Raw genomic sequence first — 12,943 nt, 5'->3', positions numbered from 1 at the left:
CGCTGGAAAATGCCCTTGTAAATTAGCAAGCGTTGCACAAACACTGCTGGCAAATTCAATCATTTCTGTGTCATGCTGCATTGTTATCTGCTGCTCACTTAAAGAGCTGAAGTTCATTCTTCCTTAATTCTGTGCAGGCTAGTGAGATGATACCAATGACTTTGCTTAAGTAAGTGGCACTGACTCTATTAATATTTAACTACAGAGAGTAATAAAAACAGAGTAAAAAGGCTTAGGAATTAAACTATCACTTGCCTGGCATTTCCTCATGCTCTCTATTTTTAAAATATCTATTACCTCCCAAACAGTACTTGTCCACTTAAAAAATAAAAATCTCTGTTTAGTAATTGTTCTTAATGTAGAGATATTAGAAAAAAGAAATATAAAAGATCAAGGTTCAGACTACAATAAATCTAATATCTTTAGACCCCTATTGACTCTACAGAATTAACTAGGATCAGTATTTTCAAAAACAGATGCCTGTAAATAGGCCCAGTCACTGGCTTCATTACAGCTGTTGATACATCAGCCTCTACAGAAAATCAGACCCTGAACAGATATGAATAAAATAAAATAAAATAAAATAAAATTCTTATCTACTATTTCATTGTTTGCTTTCCATATTACAGTAAATTTTGAGAAAAACATTCAAAATTATGTTTTCCAATGAAACTGTAATATCACTTATTCGTTCAACAACAAAGATGACAATAGCACATGAAACTCCTGTGAACCATGTCAATGACAGATAATCATATTCCTACTATAAATCTGCATTATACCTGTAAGCAGCCATTTGTGAGTGCAAACTATATAGCCAAAGAAAAAGAAATCAGATTTGAAAATTTATTCTTATATTTCATAAAACGTTCTTAAATTTTAGATCTAGTGTCTTTATTGTCTAATTATTGTGATGAGGATATAAATATATCTTAGTGTTTAATACAATTACATGAATAAATATTTACATCTCTTGTGTGCTATAAATTCAAATATAAATATTAAAGAAAAAAAGGCTGCATTTTCAATTTTTTCCATTTTCAAGATTATTTTTTGTAGATTATGAAACAGTTTCTAATTCTATAAAAGATCTAGAGTTCTTTGTATGTATGTCCTACTATACTGCTTTTCATTACAATAGGGTTAAAAATGTTAACGCTCAATGGAGCAGTGACGATTTAATTAAAGTTTACAAATGCTGCGTTTCCAATATTTGTAAAGGAATATGAAAGATGTGCAGAGCAATTCTTATTACAGTATTACAAGTGGTATTCCCTGACAGTCTATTAATATTTTCCCCATTTTATTCCCTATACTCAAATAATTTGAATGTTGTTCTCAGACATATTATAAACCTTCTGCTTCTTCTATTCTTTTAGTTTCATGAACTCATAGCAATTGGTATTATTTGTATAGACAAACAAATGTTCTTCCTTAATTCTGGAGCAATCCTTTCTTGCCTGAAAAACAGAATTGATTAAGCAACAGTTATGTAGAGAGCTACAGCCCTAGTTGGCTGCTCCTCCTACCGGCTAATATTTCAGCCTTAATGAAGTTAGTCATCTTGCATTAAATATAATGGTGCCAGGCAAATTGTGAATGATGCCAATAACTTGTGTAATTTTCTGAAAAGCTGCTTTAGCTGTTAAATTGTCTTACTTCTTCATTCTCATGATCGCGCTAATGGAATAATTTGAAATTAAGGCAAATTAAAAGTATAAATAAGCTATAAATAAAATGGAGTTATCTGCTATTAGATGTGAGGAGGATGCCAGTCTTGGGTCCTGGTCTTATAAGCACTTAATACAGCCATGCTTTTACTTACATATGAGGTTTACTTTCTTTGAGAGGTTAGGTTCTTGTGTACAAAACTGGAGTAGATTTTGGTATAGGCAGGAAATTGATGAACTGATTATGCTTCACTTACGACATTTAAGCAAACTATAATGTTATCACAAGGGAAATGATGCCTTCAAATTCCAAAGCCTTTTGAAATTCAGATTCCACCAGTCTAAAACTCCACTCATAATTAGATTCAAGTGTTCTTCCATATTTCCTATCTCAATTTTGTATCGTATTGCTCTGCACTGTTAAATGGTTCTCACAGATATAGTTATGTTTCAAACTATGGCAAATGCACAGCACTTGTGAGGTTTTCCATTTTTTCCCCCAACAAAAAGCATGAACCTATGGTCAAAGAGCAAGCTGTGACTTTGCTACCATCTTTGAAATACCTCATGGTACCAGAAGGTATTAATAAGTAATCCTTCACAGGTTTTGGCCCATTTAAGACTGTCATGCCAGGAAACACGCCATACTTGAGGCATTCTCTGCCCCATGAACTCATTAGGGAATTCACAGTGATGAGGAGCCAAAAATGAGATATAGGCTGCAAGGTAGGAAGAAATGACTTTTGAATTCCTAAAATTAAGCAATCAAACAATAATGAAAGCAAAATTATAAGGTGCTCTCCAAATGCATGCTTCAATCTCTATTAAACATCCATAATTCTAAATTGCAGACAAGGTTGATAGGAAAATAATCTGCATTTTTCAAGAGGTTTATTTTATAATTGAAGACTCCAGTGGCTCACATGAAACAGGAATAATGAATCTTTAAAATCCTCTTTGATACATGTATGTACAATAAACAATCATTATTTAGAAGTAGAACTAAAATGTGAAACAACATAGGTATAACTAACAAAATGAAGCACTCTGTGTGGGGAGATTAAACAAACAAAAAACCCCTTCAACCCCTCAGGATATTAGGCTGATATCCAGGAAATTAAAGGAATTTATTATTATGACTATTATGTATTTACAATGCACCTTCCAAATAAGCACTTCAAAGGACTTGTCATAGAATTCATTAATTAAATCTCAGCACTCCAGTGAATTAAGTATTATGGTATTCATTTTAAAGACTGTTAAACGGACACGGACAGTTTAAGTCACAGGGGCAGAAGAAAAGCTCAAGCATCTTAGTTCTCTTGACAGCTAGGGGGAGAGACTTCAGCTTTCTATTGTGAAGAATAGAGGGGGGGAAATGTTCAGGTTGTGCATGGAAAGGGATTTTGACCATCACAGATATAAGTGCCGGAAAGCATCAAAACTCAGTGACAGGCAATGAGCTGATAGAGCCTAGAAAATAGATGAAATAACTATTTTTTTCTGTGCAGTGAGATTTACTTAACTGAGGCAAGAACCTAATGTGAACTGGAGGCGGCATAGAATCGTTATGGGAAATTATAGGCAATATTGGGATTACTTTGATAGCAGACATTTGCTAGATGTCCACCTGATCAGAAGAGGCAAAATGAGTAGGAGATGATAATTGAAATGAAAAATGGGCAGATGAAAAGATGATATAGCTAGCAATCAATGGAATATTTCAACGGCTGCCTGGGCAAATGCTGGAATCCATTAAATTGGATTAGAAAATGTCACTAGTGCAGCAGCCAGTGAGATCCACTTTACAGTAGTTTGGCACAATGGAGAGGTCATGTTTCATTAGGATTAGCCCTGCTTCCTTCTAACATTGTTCCATGAATATCAAGCAAGAAGTGATATGGTTCCAATTTTCACAACTTGTCAGGTTACTTGTACGCACCACTGTGGTTTTAGATACTTATCCACAGCATGTGTTTTTGCTGTGCTTGCATCAGTGTAATTGCATCTCTCACACTGCATGTATCACTTAGCAAGCAGTGAGAATTTTAAAATTCCCAAAATCTAAACCTGGATTATCACACAAGTCTTTAAGCAGTACAGATGCTTATCTTGTTTTCTTATGCTTGAAGTCTTTCCCATTCTGTTCCATTCTGGATATTCACCTTTGATCACTTGCTGCTCTTAAGTACTGTCCATGTAACTCTGGTCACCATCTTTATAGCTCCTGTTCAGAACTATATGCTCTCTAAAGATATACACTTACACAGGCTACCTTTAAGCCACTGATATCAAATCTAGCAGGGTAAACATCTCAGGTTTTTTCTTTCACTTTTAAGAAAAAAAAGTAAACAACAGTATTTTTGATATTATCTCTTACTTCCTCATCATTTGTCATTGAGGCTGCAGTTCCCTCAGGGACAGCTCTTTGCATATGTCATGAATAAAGCAATATTACTGATTAACATATCAGTTAAATGAAGGTCCAGGTGCATTATGAGCACAGACTGTAATAGACAGTATGGCAAGAGAGAATAAAATGATCAAGGTAATATTATTTCCAAATCATTTTCCACAGTCTTAGTTTCAAAATGTGATGTCTTTTATATTTTTTACATATATATATATATATATACACACACACACACACTATATATATATATGTATATATATGTATATATATATGAAACTATACTATATATTTGAGCCACTAGACATAAAAAGTGATAGAATGAAGCACTAAGATACAGGTCTGGATTTTAGAAAGCACTGATCATCAAAAGCCTTGTTACAACTGAATGTCAGAATACTCAGACCCTCATTGTACCACATGTTCATATTACTCGAATCGGGCCAGTGAAATTTCTGAGAGTGCTCTGAGGCTCATAAAAATTAGCTGTTTAATGGAATGGCACAAGAACTGCCCTCCATAGACCTGGAATGTATTGTAGTTTTACACTGCCTTGCAGGAATTGACTTTGGCTTAGGGTTTAATCTTTCTCCTGTCCCCCCTCAACATGGTATCTAAACACCTTCCATATCATATGGAAAGCAATGCCTGAATAGCTATTCAGGCAAATTTGTATGTTGCCTGAACATGTTATTTGACTGAACAAACTAACATGAAAGAAATCAGGAAATAAAATAAAATAAAAATCTCTCATAGTCTCCTGAAATGTGAAGGCAAATTCTGCATGAGTGAACCAGCAATTTAACAGCTCATATCAAATCATAGTCATATCATGCAAGTATAAAATTTTACCTTACTACAAACTTGAAAATAAAATTGAGATGAATACATCTCATTGTATTTCATCGTGCCAAGACAACACTGATATTGAGGGATGTCCTGCAGCATAGGAAACAGCTTCGAATTTCTGATGGGAAGCATTTACTGCGATAAGCAGTAACAGCAAGAACATTTGAGATGGAGCCAGTTTGGGATCAACTCCAGAGAGAGGCTGAGAAAGAATTTAAGCATGTATTTTAGGTCTATATATCTCAGTGGGTTTGACAACTGTTCCCCAAATATGCGATGCCTCAGAAACAAGACAATGTTTAATGAGATGGAACAATTATTCTCGAGGACAATGGGATTCTACAGAGTAAGATTCTAACCTGTGAGTGAAGGAAATTGTCAGTGATTATTTACCAAAATAACTTATAGTAGTACATTCATGTGAAGAGACAGTAAAGGAACAAAGCCAGGGAAAACTTAACTACCCAGAGAAATAGCCAAATGTAATAATTAATGATTAATTTAAAAGTCTGAGGTTGGCAAAATTAATCACATAGTAGAGAAAGACTTCACAAGTAGATAAGAAACATTATATAGGGAAAGGGGATGGAGCTGCATTGCCATTAGCTGCTCTCTGTGATAGCTCATTAGGTTAGCTTTTACCAAAGGAGCCAAACCCAAGTATGTGTGTGTAGTAGCTGAAACATAAAAAGCATGCAGGAAGCTCCTGCTGGGGACCTAGGGAGAACAGCTCTCAGATTTCTCGGCATGAGGCTAGAGAAACGTTTGGGGATACGTTCCCCTTTGGAGTTCAATAGCAAAGTAACCATTAAACAGCCAAAAGCATGGCACCAGCAGAGGCGAAAGACAAAAGGCAAAAAGCAGCTACAGCAGCAAAGTCCTGTGGTAGCAACAAAACCTACAGCACTGAATGTAATGGTCATTGCTGGTATGTTGCCACTGCACACTTAGGAGAAAAATAGGGGGATAGATTAGTAAAGCATTAAAAGAGAGCGGTGACCAAAAAAAAAAAAAAAAAAAAAAGGAAAAAGGGTAAGGGATGTCTGTTGATGAAAGGTAGATACCTAAAAATAGAAAATCTGTCTGTCCATACATTAGGGCAACGGAATAGAAGGGAAGAATTTTTTTTCTCCTGTTCCTGATCAGTGTAAGTAATAAAAGTCAAAAAGATTGATATGGGGAGAAACTGCAGCCTTATTTGTCCAGAAGTGATGGGGAGGAAATTCTACACTGGAAAGTCAGACCAGCTTTCTGCATCTTACATCGTTACTCCCCAATAATAAAATCTCTCATAAGTCATAACGCTTGCAGTCAAAGAGAAGCCAGCTCCTTCTCCTATGGTGACACTGGCGTGGCCTTGACCTATAAAGCACATGCCTTTGTCAGTAAAACAGTGCAAAGATCAACTGGGAGCAAATTATACTAGGTAAGAAGCAACACCTTTATGTCCTTGCTTGACCAACATGTAGGGAGGCCATGGATCGTACATTCCAGATTTCCATCTCCTGGTTCCTGTGCCTAGCTGTCTTGGCTTAAAAAGCTTAGGAAAAATTTCATTTTGCTGCCATATATCTCCTAGTAAAATAAATACTGCTTGTTGTATTCCTAGAAATGACGGGGTTACAAGAGAGAATAGAAGAGTTATAAGAGAACAGCATGAGAGACATTTTCTTTAAAGAAAGCTAGCCTGTGAGACCGGGAAGGCCACTGGATTAGTACTGTTTTATCTAACTATGGGTCATAAATCTCTTGCAGGTCATAAACAGGCTGAAAGAAACAAAAAAGAGCTGTCAGTGGACAACGGCTCAGTCTCTGCAAGGCTGGGAAATAGAAAGGACTATTATTACTTACTCTAATTTTTACACTTCCCAGAAAACTTCAAATTACCTTTAATTGCTGGAAACAGTTCAACTCCTTCAAAATGAAGAAGTCAATAATCACAGTTGTTTTTCACTCTCCTATCCCATAGGGACTAGTTACTACTGACTGATGGAGATCACTCAAAAACAGATGAGCCTAAAGGGTTTTTAACTTTCAGAAAGTTGGCTAAACATAATCATTAAAGTAAAAGATCTGGGGAGAGATGACAAGGCAAATAGACCATGGTTCTGCAGCCATTTCTCTTGGCAGCAGTGCCTTTTTTCAGGAAATTACTGCTTCTTGTCTCCCCAACCACTTGTTTCCATCTCCTGAATATCTGTTTGGTTGTGCTGATATAATTTCTTGATTTATTTTTTGCACAGACCTCCAAGGAACCAAGATATTCTATTAACTCCCAGGTTAATAACAAGCCTCCCCATAAAGACAGAATATTTTAAAAATCTATCAGTTACACACCTGTTTCACTATGCAACTCCACGACGGGGGGCTGGGGGCAAGCAATGGGGACAGAATCAACTTAAACATAATAAGCATCTACCTAATTGCTACCTCAGAACAGAGGGAGAATAGAGTTAGGGGACAGAAGGACAAGGACTAATTACTAACTAAAACACAGATCTGGAATGCAGAATGACAGTGTGTGTCAGGAAACCACAGTACATATCTGGGGCAGAGAAGGTGAGTCAGTAACAAGAAAAACAAAAAAAAGCATGATTTGATGCAAATGAAATCAATGAGATGTTGGCAGAATTGCTTGCAAGTAGAATGTTTTTCAATCTTTTCCATGAGATCTTTAGCAGAACCAAAATGACAAGGCTATCGAAGCTTGCAAGGGCAGAGCTACAAGACCAAGTGAATACAGAAGCATTGATTAAATGCAGAAGGAGGAGAGTACTGTACATCAAGGGAGACCAAAAGCATCTCTTCAGCATTAAGGGAAGAAAAATTTGGAAGATTAATAATTCTCCTTTTAACTTAAAGAAATAATACCAAGTTAAAATAGAAAAAGTAAGCCATACTATAAGAGAAGTACATGTCTGCTTATTTTGGAGAGAAACTGAAAGAGTTTAAAATAAGCAAATGACAGTACAACTCACGGCACCTGCAGTATTAGCCCTTAACATCCCTCCTCCTTATACTACCTTCTATCTACTGACAGAGGAAACAAATGTCTAGGAAGGCACCTTACTTTCTAAGACACACTACTGAGCTTAACTTGATGTTCTACTTTCTCTCTACATACAGATCTCCAGCTGTTTTTACTGGGAGTTCTGGACACTGACTGACAGTGGAATACCAGAGTTAAAAGTTCCTAATAACAGCAGGAAAAAAAGTGTACATGCACTAGCTCTAAAACATTTTACTCTCATAAAAATGTAAGTTCTTTCAATTGCAAAGACAACTTTCTCTGCAGTTCCATTTTAAGTCATCCTTGAGCAAGAATAAGGCAAGATCTCAATGGATGCTGGATGGAAGGAATATCTAAGGTATGAATCACACTCCTTAATAGCACTGATAGTACAATTATCCTTTCCATTTTTTACCGGAAATAACATATGAAATAAATTAATTTTGAAGAGGGAGGGAGAAAAAGGGGAAGGAGGATGGCAAACTTCTGCCTCAGTAAAGTTTGTCTAAGAAAATGAGGAAAAAGTGAAAAGTGGAGGTGTTCATGGATTCTGCATATCTATATATTTTTTGTATAAGCCTTCACTCTTATGAAAATAACAAATAGTTTCTCTTCCATGTTCTAATTCAGTCCTCCTCTGCCTTTAATTTAGATTGTTCCTAACAGTTCTGAAGTTTGTGTTTAAGCTGTAATAATGTATAAAATATTGAAATACATATATATAATTGAATTACCAATAAGAAAATGCAGAAGCCCAAGCTGTTATGAAAATACAGGGAATAAAATAAATTCAAGTACAAATACCATCATGCAGCTTAACGGAAATACATCCCATTGGCAAGAATCCAAATGCCACAAAAGATAGAGTCTTTCCATCAGAATTAATAGGTTTCAGATCAGGACCTATTTACAGAACAGCCTTGTTTCTTGAAAATGCTCATTTTTATTCCTTTTTTCATTCTTTGATGACTTCAGAGATAAGGAGTAATGAATGAATGAGCACACTGATGAGTGCTTTTGAGACTAAAACTGGATCTGGATGATCCATCATTTATTTTTCACATTTTCCTTGATATAGCTACAGGTAGCAACACATTTTCTTTCTATCTTGAAAGTAAAGGAATGAATTAAAAAGATACCTTTGTAAGAAGTATAATACTGTACTTCTTTTCAGGAAGTCATTTCCAAGAATGATGGAAAAAAAGAGTTCCTGTTATTTCATTCTGCAGACAGAACAGCTTTCAGTGTTAAATCTGAAGTTCTCACTGAATTCCACATTAGATTCTACTACAGGAAAGTCATTCTTCACCCCTTGCTGAGGAAAATTTGAAATGTTGGCAAGCGAGATAAATAATGTCTAATATTCCTCCCTCACCATATTCCTTTCACAATGGAAGCTAAAGAATACATTTGGTAAAACAGAATTAAAAATGCATGTCAGCTATTTCAAGTAAAACATTCCTAAGCAGATGATAACATTCCTAAGCAATTCCCTCACATCAGATTAAATAACAAGAGAATCTGATTTCACTTCTCACCTTCTAAAACATTAGTCATATTGTGACTTTAATCAAACTAAAATAGGAAATAAAACAGAAAAATACAACTATTGCAAATAACTATACTTCTAGTTTGCTCAGATTTTCTTGGTGATCTTCAGCTGCTGTTTGAATCTCCTCAGCCTATTAATTGGGACAGTGGAAGGGTATTTAGAAACACATTTTTGGTAGCATTCTATCTATCATTAGAAGAAAAGAGCTCTGGGAATGCCTCCACCACCATCATCATCAAAAAAAAAAAAAAAAAAAAAAAAAAAAAAAAAAAATCCCAAACATGGAGTTCAGAAAAGTTGTAAGCTGTTATTTGCTCTTTGAAGAACTGAGAGGTTCTCTAGCTGGCATAGATATAGTTGAGCATAGCAGGTACAGTAACAGTGAAAACTACCGTCACTTTGAGGCAAAATCCTAAACACAGTGTGCACTTTCTACTTTTTTACTGTTAATCATGTTAATAAGAATTTTGGTTTAAACAAGTGAATAATCATTTCTTTCATTCTGTGACCATGCAGGATGCAAAAAAGTTTTTATGTAGTTTGAATTTTTTACTGCTAACACATTTCAACCCAATGTGGCAGACAGGACTCATTTTTCAGTTTTTCTGTTTAGACATATCAGAAACTTCATTTTTAAATAACCACACAGTCTCAAATCACTTATTTTACTTAAAAAAAAAAAAAAAAAAAAAAAAAAACTTCTTTTTCATGCTGGGAATTTTAATTTCAATTTTTGGCTGGAGTATGCCACTAATAGATATTTGTCAACATTACCCATTACTGTGGAACTCAGCAACTAGTTGTGACGCTTAGCTTATTTTTAGAAGAGCCCAGGACAGACAAAATAGGAAGATCTATTACTTAGAACTCAAAACATATAGACTGAGCAGTGCTGAAACTTTACTGTTCCTAGTAACACTTAATGCGGATATTTGTGCAAGTGGCCAATAATCTGCCTAGTTTAGCTATTAACCCCTTGCTGCAGCAAGTGCTAGTTTATTTTTAAGAGTGTAGAAGAGTGAAGAGAGGACCATCACGACCTCTCTTTATTCCACTCCTGTGACTAAAGTACTGTGGATTCTCACAAAGCTAGAAAGAAAATGATAATGAACATCAAGAGTCTAAATGATGCTTTCTGTAGGAAAAAGCCTCAGATTTCTAAAGCAAAGGTGGTAAGAAAGGGGCCTTAACACCTAGGTTTTTTGGAAAATGACATATTTATTAAATGGTAGCTTTGTGTCCATTCCAATGCATTGCCACAGTTTTTTCATAACGTACTCTTAAGCAATTCACTTAGGATGTTTATGGGTTTTGAGTTAAAAATCTCAGTGCTTCAGATTTCTGGTTTGTAAAAGAGGAACAAGGATCAAAGGGAGTTGCAAAGATAAGCAAATGATCTACTCACTTTTAAAATACACTGCTTTGAAACATGATGTCTTGCTAAAGAAGCTCACTTCCTAGCGCAGTATTCAGGGAAGTTGAGCATTTTGTGCTGCCTGGTTATTTAATACATCAGCTAGTATGCTGCCCTTTTCATTACGATGTACTGTACTTTAAGTATTGATCAGAGGCTTACTGTGTTCAGAGAGACATCTCTTGTTACTTTATGCATCTAAAGGAATTAATGACTGTGAAGCAGTCAAATACTCTTGTAATCAGCACAGTAAAACAAAAACCAACATAGCTGTAAGCCAAGAGGCTTAAATATAGACATTGCTTCCCTCATTGCAGCATATACCTGAATGATGCAGAGCACCCTTTTGGTCTGTGCTCATGTAGCTCTTACGTAAGCCATCACAGGGACGGACATCATATAACAAGAAAACTATTGAAAATAATTCTATGACAATATATAGATATATTTGGCCAATCTAAAACAATCTAAAGCAATGCTTTAAGATATTTAAAATATCTTCATAACTTAGTTTTAGTTCACCTATGGTAGTTTCTATTTTCTGTTGTATAAAATCAGTTGTGTTCATACTACTCACTTGCAGTGAAAAAATCCCCCCCAAAAAAAGAAAAAAAGAAAGAAAGAAAGAAAGAAAGAAAGAAGCAGGGATCACATCCAATACAATTTTTGCTTTATTTTAAGTCAATTCAACTATCTATATGGCTGAAACAAGCAACAGCTTACTGGATATTAAAGTACTCCTCTGCCTTAAGGAGGCACAGCGTATCCAGGATTCCCTGGTGATGTGAGCTGCCTCTTTGCCATCTGCTGCTAAGCAGAAAGAACAGGGGACTGTTCTGCCAGAGGAAATTCCTTCCCAGAGGTTAATATTTGGCAGCCACAGTCCCCGTACTGATGCCTTACAAAGCAGTAGGAAGCATTCCTCAGCACCTGTGTGTCAAAGTGCAGTTCCTCTACAAGCACCTGCACACATCTTCCGATTGGTTACCTCTAGTGAAGCAGACGGCCCTACTGTATCACTGTGATTCATCTTGCTCCGCAACACAAGATAGATTTAAGAATAAAAAGGAACGATAAACTTATAAACATTTGAGATAAAGGTTTTACATATTGCATGCAAATACAGCATTATGAGCAAATACATATATATACACACATACATATACACATACATACATACATATATATAAACATTGCTGTAGTCCATGCTTACAACTAGGATTTCATTCACATTGCTCATGCAAATTTCTGTCAGTGTGTTCTTGCACAAAGGCCACACAGCTATGTTTCATGAAATCAAACCCCCTCCATGTGGCTCCACAAGAGTATCTGCTATCTCCATCTATTTTGATATATTTTCAATGCCCTGGAGAGTTCTATCTGCAATCAGACAGTTTGTGTATTTAAGTTGTTTTCACTTTACTCTTTTAATACTGCCTAATCTAGGCTGCTCATTTGGTAATTTTAAGCTCCTGTTAGAGATATCAATATCTTCATAATAAACATTATACCAGACACTGGATATAAACACATGCTGCTATGCTTCTGATCTCTGGTAAATGAAAACAGAAACCTCACTTCCCACACATGTACAGTTGACACACCTAGAAGCGACCTGCCTGATCACAGAATCAGTAAGGTTGGAAGGGACCTCTGGAGATCATCTAGTCCAACCTCCCTGCTCTGCAGGGTCACCTAGAGCATGGTAGACAGGGTTGCACCCAGGTGGGCCTTGAAGATCTCCACAGAAGGAGACTCCACAGCCTCTCTGGGCAACCTGGTCCAGTGCTCTGCCACTCTCACAGGGAAGAAATTCCCCCTCACCTTCAGGCGGAACTTCCTGTGCTTCAATTTCTGCCCATTGCCTCTTGTCCTGTCACACGGGACAACTGAAAAGAGTTTGTCCCCATCCCCTTGACACCCTCCCTTCAGGTACTTGTACACATTGCTAAGATCCCCCCTCAGTCTTCTCTTCCCCAGGCTGAAGAGGCCCAGCTCTCGCAGCCGTTCCTCATAGGGCAGGTGCTCCAGCCCTCTG

At 36.3% G+C, this 12,943-nt stretch overlaps 1 protein-coding gene across 2 annotated transcripts in view; it reads right to left on the bottom strand.

Annotated features, from left to right (window-relative positions):
• Window positions 1-12,943, bottom strand: part of LRRC4C (leucine rich repeat containing 4C) — a 99,528-nt gene that overhangs the window by 39,707 nt on the left and 46,878 nt on the right. The gene's annotated exons all lie outside the window — the stretch shown is intronic.

Source organism: Rhea pennata, chromosome 5, assembly GCF_028389875.1.
Source record: "Rhea pennata isolate bPtePen1 chromosome 5, bPtePen1.pri, whole genome shotgun sequence".
NCBI classification, from domain to species: domain Eukaryota; kingdom Metazoa; phylum Chordata; class Aves; order Rheiformes; family Rheidae; genus Rhea; species Rhea pennata.
The sequence above is the reverse complement of the archived record's forward strand: the minus strand, read 5'-3'. Positions and strand labels throughout refer to the sequence as shown.